This window comes from Colossoma macropomum, unplaced genomic scaffold (assembly GCF_904425465.1).
Source record: "Colossoma macropomum unplaced genomic scaffold, Colossoma_macropomum, whole genome shotgun sequence".
Taxonomy (NCBI): Eukaryota; Metazoa; Chordata; class Actinopteri; order Characiformes; family Serrasalmidae; genus Colossoma; species Colossoma macropomum.
In genome coordinates, this window is record NW_023494807.1 from 19,008,514 (window position 1) to 19,025,219 (window position 16,706).

Here is a 16,706-nt window from a genome sequence, read left to right on the forward strand (position 1 = left end):
AATGACTATTGCTACATAAATGTAAAAAACTAACACTCTTGCTTTAATGTCACTAGATTAAATTAAGAAAAGCCTGAAATCAGCACTTTTGAATGGCAGCTCCAGCTACTCAATTTGTAGGCTACTACTGCCAAAGCCACTTAACTACCACACGGCTTGGTTTGGAGTGTTTTTGGTGAAGTTGCCAGTCTTATGATATCAGTTAAATGCACAGCTTGTTGCCAGCATATGCAAAAGTTTAAACAACCCTGGTCAAATTGCATGTTTTTGTTAATTTCCAAGTGAAAATTAGTTAACACGCCCTCGACAAACAAATGAAAACAAATTAAAGTAAACAAATTAAATATGTAACTTTTCTGCAAATTGTAGTGCAAAATTTCTATGTATTTGCTGAATTTATTATATTGGAAAAAATAAAACATGAAATGTAAATATACCATAACTTTTGCGCTGGCCACACTTTATACTTTAATTTTTCCCAATATGTTAAATTCAGCAAATAAACAGTAATCATGCATTAAAATGTGCAACAGTATGTTCTCTGTAGAGCCCGCAGGCCAGATGAGGCCCACCACGCAATCCTATCCGGCCCACAAAAGTATTTCTGTTAATATTAGCCTGAACACACTAGCTGCATTTTAGCTAGAGTTCAACCACCATAAACGCTTGACGTCAGCTCAGCAGCTCAGAAATTGAGCAGACGTCAGAAATTGAGCTCAGGAATTAATGACCTTGCAGCAAAGAAAGGATGCCAGGTGTCTAATTCAAGCAAATTTAAGTTTTGAATATTTCAAGTACTCCTGTAATATTTCAAGGTTTACTAAAATGTAGTGCCTATATTTTGTTGTTGACAATTTGGTGTATTTTGAATAAACAATGGTCAGTTTGGGGCGTTCCCTGGCCCACGGATTTGTTGAGATTTTTTAATATGGCCCTGTTAGTGGTTGAGTTTGACATCCCTGCCATAAAGGATGTTTTAACTTATTTTCACTTAGAAAATCAACAAAACATATCAGGTGCCCAAACTTTTGCATATGAGCGTATGTAGAAAAATTCCTTTTTTAGACTATTAAACAACTTCATAACATGAATGATATTCTGGGGGAGAACGTTCAGAAAACAAAACAGGCTTTGGAACTCGATGCTTAATGACAGCATGATGGAGGTGAATAACCATTCCATTTTTTCCAGGATTCTTCCTGATGCTAATGGCCCCAGAGGTCTATAGTGACACTGTATCAGATCGAGATGTCTTTGAACAACCTCCGAAGACTGGATGTAAGATCATGAATGATGTATATGTTGGACTGAATTAGGCCAGAAGGGGTTTGCACAGTAAAGCCAGCATTAGAGTAACAATTACTGTGTTAATCTAGTCTCAAGTGACTTGTTTTAATTGAACACTGGTAGTGCTGCTGTGTGTGTTCAGCCTGCCAGTGAAGTTTAACGCTGAAGGTTGTGTTAGCGAGGATGGACATCTGATTCACTTTGATTAATTTCATGCTGAGTGACTTCATTAGATTGACACCAGTCTTCCTGCTCTCTCTCATGTCTATTCATTCCGCTGTCGTCTTCTTCCCGTCCGCCTTTATTCTCCTTCAGGTCACCTATCGCAGTCAGAGCAAACAGCCTGATTGATTTGTCTGAGAGCAGCGTGAGAGAGAGAGAGAGAGAGAGAGAGAGAGAGAGAGAGAGAGACATCATGATCAGATAAAGACAGATTTGTAAACATGATTATGTGCATCCAGAGTAGCAGCTTCAAATGTCAGGTCTGAAATTACCAGTACTGAACAATAAGGTGTAGAGAAGATAAGGTGTACAGAAATATCCTGAGGATACACCAGGAATGAGGAGATGGGCTGTGTTTTGTCCTGAGTTCACCTTTGGTCCATCCTGCTGACATTTCTTTATGTTTTTTTTACAGAAGCAAATAAAAACAGAGCCACAGGATAAAGGCGTTGTTAAAGCATTGTTTTGCTTCCTAAAGGAAATCTGGTAACACTTTATTTTAAGGCTGTCTATTCATGGGGACATCAGAACACATGCATAAGCACTGGATAACATTTATAAAGCAATACTTAAATATTTATGGACTATCTAATGTCAATACTTGCACAATGACTCTAGATGTTGCATGAAGTAAATGGCACTGTAATGATGTAAGAGGCCTTAAAGCTACACTATGCATGTTTTGGGGATTTGGAGACCTCTCTGGTGCAAATGTGTAATTACACACAATGTGAAGAGGACCATTCGGTAACGTTGGTTGTGCTTCGGACCCCTTCCGAGAGTGGATGAATCTGATGATTGCGGGCACTTTGAAAGAGAATTCAAAGAGAACTTAGTCAAAATTTGATGAAGGACGTCTTCTGAGGATGTAAGTGAACTATCTACTACTGTCATCATCATCAGGCCTTAACATTAAGCCAGGCCTTCTTTTTGAGCCTGTGTGTGTGACATTAATACTAAAAGTGTGTGGGGTGGTCCAAAAAACTCTGATCCGATGCCCCTGACTTTTAAAATATGATTTCAGGCTTTACAGAGTGACTCGCAGCAGCAGACCTTCACCATATTTTGGCATGTTTTTTCTTCTGACTTAAATATATTAATTTTTGTAATTTATCAACAAAATCTTTAAAGTAAAATGACTGACGTTCCATTTATAACACTGTTATGAAGCATCACTCCCAAATAAAGAAATGTATGAGGCAGATTTATAGTAAACAGCTTCATATTAGTTCTATGGAAGGTTTTGATACCCTCACACTTTTCACTTGTATAGACGAAGATCCATATTCTCATACATTCGTGTCTGCAACCAAAAAGGTCTCCTTAATAGAAACTGTACTTTAGTACTTAAACTCAAATAGAAATATACACAACTGGTACATAGAGCTGTTGACTAGGCCTCAGCCTTATAAATTCCATTACTTGGGAATGAAGGTTCATAACAGGCATATAAATGGAATAACTTTCCATCACTTTTGTTAAGGGCCCTTATGTCAGTACAATGTCATTTACGTCATAAAACTTCTTACATCATCTTGCAATTACGGGCATAAGCAGTTCATAAATACTCAAGTACTGCTTCATAAATGTTATTTTATGCTTATGCTTGTATTATGAAGTCTCTGAGTTGGTATGTCTTCAAAAATCCCATACTTTGTCCACTGCTTTGTGGTCTTCAGGTCTTATTAAATTGGGTAGTAAGTGGTTTTCTAATGGCAGTCCAATTATAGTGATTAGCTTGGTAAAGCTAACAGTGCAGAAATGTTCTGAGACATGCAGAGTTTATTCACATTCTTTGTTGTCTAACAGATTTAAGTATTCTTATTAATTTCTTATAGCTAGAAAATACTGTGTAGTATATTTTTCCTGTAGCAGAACAATAATGAATACCTTCTCACTTCAGTCTATGCCAAATGAGCCAGTAGTTGATTGAAATATTTTTCAGATGACCCTCGCACCTTTGCCTCCTTCTTAAAAAATGATCTAAATGCAGAACCTATGGCAAATATAAGACGTTATAAAATGCACAGATATGTTCTTAATAAACTATGCATGCAGATACATCATGCATTTTTCCTTCCAAGATGAACAAATTCCAGAGGCCTCCAGAGCTTAGAGTGAGCAATGTTGCACAAATGTTACAAGATAATGTAATAAAAGTTTTAAGTGTTCTTTCTAACAACCTATAGCAGAAGCGGATTGGTTCTATAATTACATGATGCAGGTAGATTCGAACTCAACCTCCTTCTCATGATAAGTAGGCCTGTAAAGTTGTCTGTCCAGTAGTAGTTAACCCCTTAAATAGCCAGTGCCTGCCGGCTGGCCCAAAGTTTTATTATACACTTAAATAATTTCTATAATTCTATAAGAATAGTGCCCTGCGAGGGACTGGCGACCTGTCCAGGGTGTTTCCAGCCCTGTAAAGAGCCTCTATTCTTAACAAAATGACAGCAAAAGTTAACTATTAATTACAGTTAACTGGTAAATTTGAACACAAAACACCATCATGGTTAAAATAACAAAAACATGTAAAATGCAAAGACCTTTATCATAAGCATATTCAGCACATTCATAATGACATGTAACATGAAAACGTTTCTATGAAGAGACGTGATGAACAATAAGAAAAATAAGAAGTAACTAACAGAAGCCAAAAGTGCAAAGAATTCTGGCCAGTTCCGCCCCCAGTGTTACAAGATGTATATTAATTATGTAATACTGAGTCTGTGCTGTATATTGAAACATATGGGCTTCATGTTATAAGGTGAATTTAAGAGGTTACAAGGCAACATGTGGCACAGCTATCTTCACATTTATCCCAACCATGCTAAAAGGCTAAACTATGAAGTTATTTATGTCTAGTAAGTATCAGTTTTAATGAAAAAGCTTTATACTGTTTGATCCGCATTGCGTCAGATGAGAAATGGCCTGTTGCTGTGGGTTTCGACTGCAGTTGTTGGGCTACAACATTGCATTCAACTGAAACGCCAGATTGAACTTAACTGAATGCCAACCCCTGATGAGTTGAACTGGATGTTGGATCAGGTTAATGATTTACTATGCAGTGCTCTGGTCCTCCATGACCTTCTTGACATCTCTGGCCAGTTGCTTCTGAGGTGAGTTTTACTCACTGCAAAATAAGAGTCCCTTTTCGATCCTCAGCAATATTAAAATGAACACTGTAAAGTTTGACCGACACCTGGTGATTTTACTGGGTAATAATAATGGCTTAGTCAATAGGAAGCAGAGGTTTATGGGAAATCCTCGGCTTCATGCTGGAACAGTTCTGCGGTGAGCCGAGGGGAGCTGCTGATGGGAAACACAAACACTCACATGCTCTGGAGCTGACCCACAGCGTGCCCATAACTCATCTTTATGTGATGTGAGTATGGCATGCTTTATTTAGAGGATGGGTCTGGGTATTCTCAGATGGACTGCATCTCTGGCATTCCTTTCCCTCAGCCGCAGCGCTGAGAGGTTTGATGCAGGCCGGACAGCTCCCTCAGTGGTACTGCTGCAGGCCACTTCAGCTCACTGACATGTGCTTAAAGGCCCAACGTCATGAAACAACACATTTTGACATAAGAGTTTAATTTACTAAGTAGATACTGTTAAAGTTTCAAAATATCTGAAATACTGTGTAACATATGTAACTATTTTATCATGAGAATATTTAATTCTGTGGTTTATTTAGTATTTTATTGGAATACACCTCTGATTTTGTGATTCAAATACTGTTTAATTCGGAAAAGACTCTGATTGTGTGGTTTATATACTGATTTATTAGGAGAGGACTCTAATTGTGTGGCTTATGCACTATTTTATTATAAGAAGACTCTAATATTGTGGTTTGATTTAACATTTTATTAGAATATTATATTATTTTCCTGGTTTAAATACTGTTCTATTGGGTGAAGACTCTGGTTATGTGGTTCATATACTGTTTTATTAAGAGACGGCTCTCATTATGTGGTTTATGTACTATTTTATTATGAGAAGACTCTTTTTACGGATAATAACTTTCTCTAAGGTTATATGGCTTTGGGGCCTAACTACAATATCAGTCTCTCTCCTCTTTCACATTGGCACTGAGAGCAAACCTAACGCTGCAGTGATGTTTCATCCTTATGATGTACCTAATATGTAAAAGGAAGGGGCTGAAACAGGGGAAATGTTCCAGAATCTTCCAGAATCCTGTTTTTTTATTTACTGTCAGAGACAGAGAAAGGTGTGAGGTTGAGCCCTCTTGTTCTTCCTTCCCTCATCTGATTCTCTCCACCCTCATCCAGGATCAGAGGGAGGCAGAACACTGTGCTGTTCAGAGAGCAACAGAGGAGGAGAGAGAGAAAAAGAGAGAGAGAGAGAGAGAGAGCAAACGCACCCCAGGCTAACTCCTCATCACAGTCAATTTGATTTTCAAAGACTCCGATGATGGCTTGGCCTCGGCTTGCCATGGCTGCAACACTCCTCTTTGCATACGATCAGTCTGTTGCCATGGCAGCGGCGGGGAGCTTTGCTGCCACTCGGCGGAGAATCAGAGCGGGAGCAAGTGCGACCCTGCCAAAGAGGAGCAGGGCCCGCACGTCTGCATCCGTTACCATGGCGGCGGGCGGGCGGGCGGGAGAAGCGCTGGAGAATCAAAGGGGAGGAGAATCTGACTGAGGATTGTGCCTCAGTGCGCTCACAGCATCCGCACTGGAGCTCACACACCATCACTTACACAGCAGATCAGCAGATCACAATCTCAGAGCACAAAGATGTACCTGCAGTATGTGGATATCTGCATGATATGATAGATATCAAATGGTACAAAGTGTAAATCTCCTAAATAAATTAGTGGAGAAACAAAACAGGTGTAGATTCTACCAGACAGCTGTACTGCACACGCTGAGCAGGCCTGGCCGACTGGGATTTTGGATCAAGATGGCAAAAGGAAAAGATGAAAGTGACTTTGAAAGAGGATTCATTATTGTTGGATGGATGGCTTCGGTCACAAAGACTGCTCAACCAGCTAGTGTTTCAGTAGGAACAGCGAATGACATCTGTCTCCGTAAATAGCGTTGGAAATTGTGGTCGTAAGCACACATTCAGTGACCATGACGCTCATATATTAGAACTATATGTAAGCACAACATAAGAGCAACTGTTCCTCAGGATGTGAAGCAAGAACAGTCTATCCACAACCACATACAGAGGGATATTGTAGCATAGTTGCAGAGAATAAACCCCTTTTAAAAAAGGCAAATGCACATTTGAGAGTTCAGTGGTGTAAATACCATCAGCACTAACCTTGAAACACATGGAAAAAAGTGATCTGGTCAGATGAGTCATCTTTTACCATCCACAAGTGGGCAAGTGCATGTGTGGTGTACACCAAGATAACAGCACAGGCCTGAATGCTTGACTCCTAGTGAGTGGGTCTGGTGGCTTTGTGATGCTCTGGGGGGCAAAGTCCACATGTCCCTTTAGAGCAGGGGTGTCAAACTCAACCAGTAAAAGGGCCATATTAAAAAATCTGATGGCCAGAGAAAAAATCTTTTTATTTATAAAATATGCAAATATTCAACAGTAAAATACAGACACTTGCAGTTGACCTTGAAATATTACATGGACACTTGAAATATTCACAATTTAAATACCCCAGGTGCTCTGTCTTTTAAACCTACCTATTTGCTTAAACTAGACACCTGGCATCCTTTCTTTGCTGCAAGTTCATTAAAACTTGGGCTCAATTTCTGAGCTGCTGAGCTAACGTTAGGTGTTTCTGGTGCTGAAATGCATTTTTGCTGATATGACTGGTGTGGAATTGCCCAGAACTGTGTAGAACTGAGGTGTAACGGCTGTCCCATAGACTGCTGTTGGGGTAGGAGAGTCAGAGCACATTATGTTGCAGTGCATGCTGGGGACTGTAGTGCAGCACATTGTGAAATGGGCTAATATTAAGCCGGATAGGATTGTGTGGCGGGCCTAATTTGGCCTGCAGGGGCTTTAGAGGGAAGGGTCACTGCAATACAATGTAAAGTTATTCAGAGTGATCACCTTAATTCTAGCTGACCAATAAATGCTTTGTAGACTAAATTTTCCAATGAATTTGTCTTTGCACTGAAAGTGGAGGCCAACCAATCATTTCATAAAGTTCGCAGTGATGTGTTGAATATTTAGCATGTGTTATAAATCTTAATACAGAATGATAAGCAGAGTCCACTGAGTGCAACATTGTCTTTGAGGTATGCCTTTATGGTAGCTTCAACCTTGATAAGTACAAAAATGATGAAACTCCAGAGCCAAGGCACATTATGTGCCAAGATGCATTGAAGCTGTTCTGGTGGCTCATGGTAGCCCAACATCTTATTGTTCAGACACTGATATGTGTAACAAACGGGTTGATGAGCCAGACAAGGACGCAGGGTCCAAGTGCGAGTATCCTTTATTGAAGTCCTTACATGGATAATCTTAACGACAGGCAGGTAGATAAACAGTACTGGGATCCATTGAGAACACACCAACACACAATAACAAAAGGAACTACTGAGAACATAAACTGACTAAGAAAACAATGAGACTCAGAGAATAGACTTACACAAAGAAAACACAAGCAGGAAACTGATATCACTAACATAAACCAGGAACACACCACAATGCTGGCTGGGGAACAAAGGAAACACAGGGGGATCTATGCTAACTCAGAAGACAAGGAACACCTGAGACTAATGAGAGGGCGTGGCTAAGAAACAAGGAACAGGTGAAGGCTGAAGTCAGGACAGGGGAGGAGCTAACACATGGCACACGGTGGACATAAACAAAAGCACATGACACAGGGAAACCAAACAAAGGTAGAAACAGAAAGACAGATAGAGAGTGACTGGATGTTACAATATGTTGGAATACACCACAGTTAGTAGTTCTCTAGTGGGCTTGTTAGACTCAGTAGTTCAGCAATAAATGTGCTCAGGATTTAATCTGTATTCACTATTAAGAAGCCAGAGTCAGTTAGTGGTTAAGTTAGCTATGTAAGATTCGGTTTAATTAATAATAACTACCCTTATTATTTAATTTACTATTATCAACTGAGTACCAGTATTTCTTGGTAGTTAATGAAGTAAAGTGAAGTAAAGTGCATTTTTATTTGAGGGTTGTCCCATTCGCAGGGGAAGATTTCAGTCACTAACTCTTGTAACTCAGGTCCAAGGGGCAAGGTAACACTCGAAAACAAGGGGTAGGGGTAAAAACAAGAAATAGGATTGGGCCCTAGAATGACCTTCTTTTCCAACCCATTATTAATCAAAACGTGATTGGTTGATTCCACTGTCAGTTCCTAATTATGCTGGTAGTTAATCTGATGCATTAGGCATTCAGTTCAGCTCCTAAAGTCCAACTGAGTGCATCTACCTAGATACCATTGAGAAAAAAATCCAGTTTTCCTTTGGCTGTTTTAAGTAATTAACCCTTTTGTTTTCAAGTTTCCATCCAAAATTTAAATACAACAAGCATGCTGGTGATTTACACAAAAATACATTTTTTTTTGGTGTTATAAATATTGAAGATGCGTACATTTGTAAGGTTATACAATGTGTACAGTTAAAGATGTGATTGTGTACATTTGTGTTTCCATGTGAATAGGAACATGCTATAATACCTTAGTTAAGAATTGTGATAAGATATAAGGCAGAATACGGATATAATGACATGCTGCAGAACAGAGCACTACATCATTACCACATGGAAACAAAGGCACTGTGTGCCTTAACTACACTGGATGAGACAGTATAGCACCTCTGGCCTTTTTTCTGGCCTTGCTATTGTACAATCCATGCTTTAGTGTTATCTTCAAGTGCATGAGGAACTACATACAGTTTGTCAAGTTGGCATGAAAATAAAGGCATACAATTGCTATGGAAAAAAGACATTGGCCACAAGAAGAGAGGCCCGCTTTCTCTCACCATTCAAAATGTAACACTCCACCTAAATGCATGGAAGGTGATACAGTGGCTTTGACAGCCTTTTCACAGTTGCTGATTTGCTGAGAGATAACTGAGTGTTAGAACTCAGAGAGGGGTGTAAATGAGCACTGAGCTGAATGATAAGTACAGCAGGACCCACTCGGGACCACAGAAATAGAAAACATTAAAAAATACACTCTTATTCAAATCAGCACTCTGCAATGGGTCAGTTGGCGGGCATTTTCAGTAAGACATGGGAAGCAGTTAAAGGGGTTATTCAAGGTTTCTTTCCAGAAGTAATGTTTATACAGTATTGTGCAAAAGTCAGAGACCACCCTTTCATTTATTAAGTCAAAACAGCCATTGAACGCAAGTTTTTGTGCGTCAGAAAATTACACAAACCCTCAACAATTTAATATTTACTCTGTCCACCCTTGCTGGGATAGGCTCCAGCTCCCCCCGCGACCCAGAAGGATAAGCGACTTAGAAGATATGTGTGTGTGTCTGAGTCCACTCTTAGCTTTCTATTCTTTTCAGTAGACAGAGAAATCTGCAGGGATATTTTTCCACACCTCCAAAGTTCAGTCTTAAAAGTTGGTTGCACTTTCTGCTTCTTACAATCCAAGCACAAACTTAGACTCATCGTTATATAAAGCCTTAATGTTCATCTGAGATTCAGATTCAGTTGACAGTTTTGGTGGTCTACCAGGTCTTGTGTAATTTTGCACTCATTTTTCTTTGACGTTCCTCTTCCTTATGCAAGTAGATTATCTTATATCTAATCTCCTCAGAAATATCTCTTTCAGGCTTTTTAGATGCACATGAGAAAGAAATGTGCAGGACAGCTAAGGTGAGTTTGGGAAGCTGCTTGTGTAAATGTTAGTGTTACTTTGAAGGGGAACATAGTACCAGTGAGAGCTTTTGGAACAGCTTTTGTTGGGCAGACAGCTGGAACTGGTTGGCTTTGTTATTGGAAGGATAAAGTGTTAAAGTGGCAGTGGAGTGCACAAAAGTAAAGAGTGGACAAATTAAATACTGATAGATTTGATAAGAAACAGAATGTTTGGAAGCTTTGGTGTACATTTCTGTTAAATATATGTTTCCTGCTTTTTCTGACACTGATAATGAATGACTTGTACTTAATGGGCTTTTTGACTGGAAATGAAATAAATGAAAGGTCTCTGACTTTTGCACAGTGCTGCATGTCGAACAGTGATAAAGAAAAATGCCTAATTGGTTCTTTGCAGTTCAGAAAATGGTTGTTATTAATGCTTGCCATTATCACTATGATACAGATTCTTTCACTATTTATGATGGTCAGTGAACATAATGATGACCTAACATAAAAAGGTTGACCTTTTTGTCCAAACCATTTCGTTTAGCTTAAACTGATTGAGTAAACTTAAATAGTTCATCAACTGTATATCTGCGGGCTAAACTGTTGTGATACATGTTAACAGATGTTAAGTTTTACATCACATGTAGAGGCATATGCAAAAGTTTGAACACTCCTGGTCGACTGACATGTTTTGTTGATTTTTTAAGTGAAAATAGAGAACAAGCTTATATATGCTGTTCATACATATTGGTTAACATATGTTAAATTCAGGAAATAAACAGTAATTCTGCATTAAAATGCTCAAAAAAATCACAAGAAAACAGTTCTATACACACAGATGTATGGTCGGCACATCTGCTGCATTATCCGTCACCATGGAAACATTCTGGTATCATAGCAATTAACCCATAACATTCTACAGAGGCCGTCTCTGATGCAGCGGCCTGAACCTCCTCTGTATAAAGGGTTGGAGCGCTTCTGTTCACTCTCACTCACCATTCAAGGCCAGAAACAAGGTGAGAGTGAATTGTGTGGATGACATGAGAACATAAAGAGCATGTTTATCTGTGCTTCTCTCCTGTGGTTTTCCCTTTGTTGAGAGTATAGGGGAAAAGCACTGAGCTAGCAAAATCAGAGGCCGATCTGGAACCAAGCCAGTGGTTATCCGATTCCAACGAGGTGAAGACAGGGCCGTATACCACTCAGAGACACCAGCACAGCAGGAGTCCAACACTGCTCGCACTGTGGAATGAACCTCTGGCTGGCTGCAGAGGCCACATTAACTGCAAATTCCTCCAGAGGCCATAAAGCAGGTGAACTCAGTGAGCAAGACAGTAGCACTCTTAATGGCTCTCTAAGCCCATGTAAACACCCATCTCCTAATTAGATCTAACAGGGCTATGAGAGTGAAATTTATCACTCGCAAGTCCCTGTAAATCTGCAGTTTGCTCATTACATTTGCACTAGTATGAAAGAATGAAATTGAAGTACACTCTAATACTGTAGGCTATGTTATGCTAGGTTATGGTTGAATTCTGTATTTTGTCTGTTTGTAATGCGAACAAAGCTAAGAAAGGTTGACTAGCAACTACTTGACTGTCCATAGAGGACACACAGTCAGAGGTCACCTTTTCCTTTATTTAATTTCCACACTATACAAAATGATTGTATTCAAACTTATAAAAGTAAGTGAAATTTTGAGTTCATTGAAGTTAAAATAATAAGTTAACAGAATGTAAAAGACAGATTGTTGTTCTGTTAAATTACCATTAGAAGTTCAATGAACTTAAAATTATAAGGCAACCAGGTTACTAAGTTTTTTCATACAGTGCAAAAAAATAGTAACTTGGCAAGTTAAATTATCAAGTCGATATATATGTAATATTTCTCATTTTGATATTGTTGGAACTCATATTAATAGCCTTTTACATGTCTGTAATTCCCACTAATAATGGCCTGCAAGTCCGTTATCGTTCCTGTCCCAAAGAAACCCCAGCCCTCCTGCTTCAATGAGTATCACCCAGTAGCCCTGACCTTAGTTGTGATGAAGTGCTTTGAAAGGCTGGTCAGTCTGAAAGACTTCATCACCTCTGCCTGACGCTCTGGACCCATTGCAGTTTGCACACCGTCTCAACCGCTCAACTGATGATGACATCACATACCTGTTGCACACAGCTTTGACCCATCTGGACACTAAGAGGAGGAATTATGTTAAAATGCTGTTTGTTGATTACAGCTCAGCAACAGGATCATGTCCTGAGGCCCCTGCTGTACCACTGTACACTTATGACTGTGTGGGCCACTTTGACTCTACCACCATGGTCAAGTTTGCTGATGACACTGTTGAGGTGGGCCTGATCTCTGAGAATGATGAGAAGGCCTACCTGGAGGAGATCAAGCACCTGTAGAACTGGTGCGAGGTGAACCTCCTCTTCCTATGTCAGCAAGACAAAGGAGTTGATAATGGACTTCAGCAAGAAGCAGCCGAAGCACTACTACTCCCTCACGATCAGCGGTGCCCCAGTGGAGCAAGTAGACAGCTGGTACTTTGGAGTCCACTTCATGCAGGACTTGTCATTGTCCTGCCACATCAACACCCTAGAGAACAATGGCCCGTAGGCATCTTTATTACCTTGGACACTTGAGAGACTTTACACTGTCCTCCATGGTGTTAAGAACCTTTACACCTGCACCACCGAGAGCATCCTGATGGGAAGCATCACATTCTGGTTTGGGAACAGCACCAAGCAGGATAGGTGGGCTTCATTCCAAATGAAGCTCCCAGACATGCAGTCAATCTACAGCAAGCAGTGCTGGACCAAAGCCAGGAAGATGGTGAAAGCCCTCAGCCATCCCAACAATGGGCTTTTAGCTCTTTTGCGATCAGTGAATGATGAGGAGCTTCTTCCTGTAGGCCATTTGGGCCCTCAACCAGGGCAGCAACTAGGACTATCTATAAACACACACACACACATGTAACTGGATTACTGCATAACTCCTATACACCCTACACACAATACATTCTGCTATTTATAAGTATTTATAATATTTATTAACCCGTTTCATTCTACTACCTCCTGCTCATTTGCACACATATGCATACATCTGCATTTCACACACATATATGGCCCAAACCTGCACATTTACTTGTGGCCCACCTACCACATGGAACAATGGCCCAGAAGCTGGTCTGATGTAGATACCAGAACCAATATATATTATCCTATTGATGAACTCTTGCTTAATTAAAAAATGCAATACTATATATGGACCATTCTACTGAATTTGTTCAAACGTGAAACGTTTATGTGAACTGTTCAAAATAGTGCAGTTTTTGAGCTTTGCTGAAAATTAACTACAATTTCACTACCAAAATTGTCACTACCGAAATATTTGGTAAAGTTTCAGTAGTGACATGATTGTTTCGGTAATGACAAAATGGTATGTTCAATCATTTGTTTTAATAACCTAAACCTGATTAAGGTATAGGGTTACTCAAAGCAAAAAGATTTTAGTCTGAAGTCTAAATCAGTCAAAAGACTGAAATGTGTTTTTTAACTCTGACTTTGAACCAATTCAGTAGAGTGATCCGTATAACTGAACAGTACCGTTAAACATAATACCACTACTAATAAAATTGCAATGTAATACTAATTCTAATCATATTTAATATTATTATTAGTTGAGAGATTTATCATGAATAATTCATTTAATTGAATAATTAATTTTATTATTAGAACACAGTATTTAATGAAATCAGCCTTTGTTACAGCTGTGAGAGGGCAGCATCTCAGACACCTTTAACAACCACTGTCAGAACTGACCTACAACTCAAGGACTGGTTTAAGCACTAGATCTGGTTCTAATTAGGCCTACTTCACAATGAATCAATATGTAATGATGGAGTCAAGACTGAAAGAGTATCAGCAGTTGGTTTGGTCTGCTGTAACAGTGTTCACAATTGACTGAGGAAACCTATTTTGGTGTTCATTATTAAAATAATGTCATTTTTTTAGGAACGTCTTTCAAGCTGTCTTCACTTCCTTGGGGTAATTAAAGTTTTTATAAAGGGGGCAGATCCCCCCAAAGCCCTCTGTGATTTGGACCCTGGCCTCTAGGAATGTAAGGTACCTCAGACATCTTAAATGGGTCAAAGAAAACATTTTCTATCAGATGTGTTTAAACAGTGAGTTGAATGGGTGTTTTTCACCTCATATGTGCAGTAATACTCTCTTTTATAGATGAAGAAATCTCCGTTTGTGATTATGTTAATAATCTTTATACTTTATTTCCATAACGACTTGCTTATCCAAGACTGAACTGGATTATCTGTGAACACACACAAAAAAAATCAGCGGATTAAGATATACTTTTATTGAACCAGTTAAACAAGAACAATGCAGCTCGGAGAACCCAGCCTGTCCTCAAATAAGCGAAGGTTAATTTGTTTAGCGAGTGCCTAGCTGATAAGGCAAATGAGTTTGGGAGTTCAGTGGCCCGGTTCATTTCCAGACACTGATTAACACATTTGCATGTGAATAGTATAATCATTTTGAGGACATTTTAGATGAGACCAGTCCAGAAATGGATGATGCCCATGACAAAGGCTACTGAGGCAGTATTGAGATGTCATTCCGTGAGGGAGCACAACTATTCAGAAAGTCATTTAGGTGGTGCAAACACAATGACCAAATAATCTCCATAAACACTTATCAAAATATTCTATTTATTCACTGCGGAGAGGAATATGTACATATGTGTGCCCTGTTTTAGTTATTATTGAAAACTATAATATTTCTCTTACGCTATTGAGCCACAGTAATTTGTTGGAACTTTAATTTTAATAGAGTAATTTGCCTTTGGTTTGTTGGGACACCATAACCCATTTATACCTGCATGTATTTAACTATTTTCCTTTTTTAACTACACTCGACTTGCAATGCCTCTGGAAAAAAAGACACAGCTCACCCAGACTGTGCCAGTTGTGTCTCATAGTGTGGTAGATAAATTAGTCAGAACATACTGACCTTATTGAACAAACTTTGCCCACCGTGGAGAGAAACCACAGGTGCTTGTTACCTGTTGTTCGTGTGTGTCTAGACTGCTTTAGATAAACTAGCCTCCTAGAGGCTCCTAGATTCAAGACATGGTTTGAAGTGGATAAAAAAATCTGTTATTCCAAGAAATCCAAGTTCAGACCACTAGTGAGTGAGCTGAGGGTAACACTGGCAGGAAAAAACCCCTAACAGGAAGATGAAAAAAACACTGAGAGGAACCAAGATTTGCAATGAACAACTCCCTAAAAGCAAGAGGAAGAACCACTAAGAGGAACCAAGACTCAAAAGAAAAAAACTCCCTAAAAGCATGATGAAGAACCGATCAGAGGAGCCAGGACTCAAAATGAAAACTTCTCTAAGAACATGAGGATGAAACACTGAGAGGAACCAAGAGTCAAAAAGGAAAGCTCTCTAAGACCATGAAGAAGAACCATAGAGGAACCAAGCCTCAAAAGGAAAAACTAGTAAGAGCATGAGGAAGAACCACAGAGGAACCAAGACTCAAAAGGGAGCTCTGAGCTGCCCTGGATAGTATGATGAGGACAAGTTTACAAGCTGCTTTTGCACTCAGATCATATATAGAGGAAAGATTAATGAAATAAACCAACAAGCAATATTAAAACTGCCACAACCAATTGTGTCAAACATTATGTAACTAACTATGTAATTAATTAACTGATGTAATAACTGTAGCGTCCAAGGGATAACAGGAATAGTAAGGTTTAAAGACAAGCTTTTGCTTTTGGATTTCTCTGCTTACAGTCTTTAGCTTTGGTTGTTTACTCTTATTTCTGTTTTATAGGAAGACAGATCAGTACAAAAAACAGGTCTAGGCCTTCTGGGTATGGCAGGTATGGTATGTCTATGCTATTGAGTTTAATGTACCAACTCACTGATCTTTACTGATAGTATGAGCTACATCACTGCAGCACACAAGTTCAGATTGAGCCAAGAGCTAATTAGCAATTAGCAAGTCTACCTGTACCAAAAAAAGCAGCACAAGACATCGGGGAGTGGGCAACACAATCATGTACCAACAAGCCTGCCACTGCATCTATTCCAGCTCCCTGATGCTGTACGGTAATTCAGCGTAAAGTAATGCACGCCAAATTGCGAATAGGATGGCTCCCATTCCTCTTAACCACATTTTCACATCCGTCTCAAACGCCTGTCAGGATTTTTAATTAGCTGTATGACCGCCAAACCCTGCAGTAATTCCTAAATAGTTTCTTGAAGTTGTAATCCTATCTTTCATTTGAGCATCTAACTTATCAATTTTCATACTTAAACAAAATGTAAGAAGACGCATTTCAAGGTGACTATGACATGAGGGACACTGGAGGCTTAAAGCATCTCTGAAGC